Source organism: Sinocyclocheilus grahami, unplaced genomic scaffold (assembly GCF_001515645.1).
Source record: "Sinocyclocheilus grahami isolate Dianchi unplaced genomic scaffold, SAMN03320097.WGS_v1.1 scaffold1278.1, whole genome shotgun sequence".
Taxonomy (NCBI): Eukaryota; Metazoa; Chordata; class Actinopteri; order Cypriniformes; family Cyprinidae; genus Sinocyclocheilus; species Sinocyclocheilus grahami.
In genome coordinates this window covers 306,187-307,381 of record NW_015506457.1, presented here as the reverse complement: position 1 = coordinate 307,381, position 1,195 = coordinate 306,187, and positions in this window count along the sequence as shown.

Below are 1,195 nucleotides of genomic sequence, written 5' to 3'. Positions count from 1 at the left end.
GGATTTACTCAGATTGTCAATCTGCTTTCAGGGCAGATTACAGTACCAATTTTACCTGAAACAGCACGAGAGTAATTTTTTCGAGATTCTGTAATATAGTGTTCGTCACGTTAGCCTAACACGCAAAAGGTCCTTGGTTCGAAGCTGAGCAGAAACAGAGTTTTATTTTTGAGAGAATGCATAAACTCTTTGCGACATTCCAGGAGAATTCCTGCTTCTTTTCCAGATAAGTTTCAGTAGTATAGTGGTTATCACGTTAGCCTCATACACGAAAGGTCCCAAATTTGAAACTGGGCGAAAACAAGGATGCCTTTTTCCAAGGTTGCTTAAGTCGAGGTTTGTTGCGTTCTCATGCAACGCTACAAAAGGATAAGCCTGCCTAGAGGTTTTAAAGCAAAGGAGGTTTTCCAACAGGTTTCTGTAGTGTAGAGTTCATCACGTTCGCTTTACACGCGAAAGTTCCCCAGCTCGAAACTGGGCAGAAACAGACAGAGGCTTTTGTTCTGTCTCTGCTGAAATGGCTCTCTGGTAAGCAGGTGGTCGAAGCTGCAAAGACCTTAAATTCGAGCTAGGAGAAGGCAAGTTTTTAAGGAACTCTGAGCAGACTGCCACACAGAATGAACTCTGTCCTACAGTGTGTGGGATTTACTCAGATTGTCAATCTGCTTTCAGGGCAGAATACAGTATAAAATTTTACCCAAAACAGCACGAGAGTAAACTTTTTGAGATTCTTTAATATAGTGGTCGTCACGTTAGCCTAACATGCAAAAGGTCCTTGGTTCGAAGCTGAGCAGAAACAGAGTTTTATTTTTGAGAGAATGCATAAACTCTTTGCGACGTTCCAGAAGAATCCTGCTGCTTTTTCAGATAAGTTTCTGTAGAGTAGTGGTCATCGTGTTTGCTTCCCAAACAAAAGGTCCCAAATTCGAAACTGGGCGAAAACAAGGATGACTTTTCCAATGTTGCTTAAGTCGGGGTCTGTTGCGTTCTCACGCAATGCTACAAAAGGATAAGCCTGCCTAGAGGTGTTAAAGCAAAAGTGATTTTCCAACAGGTTTCTGTAGTGTAGTGGTCTTCACATTCACCTTACACGCGAAATGTCCCCAGCTCGAAACTGGGCGGAAACAGACAGAGGCTTTTGATCTGTCTCTGCTGAAATGGCTCTCTGGTAAGCAGGTGGTCGAAGCTGCAAAGA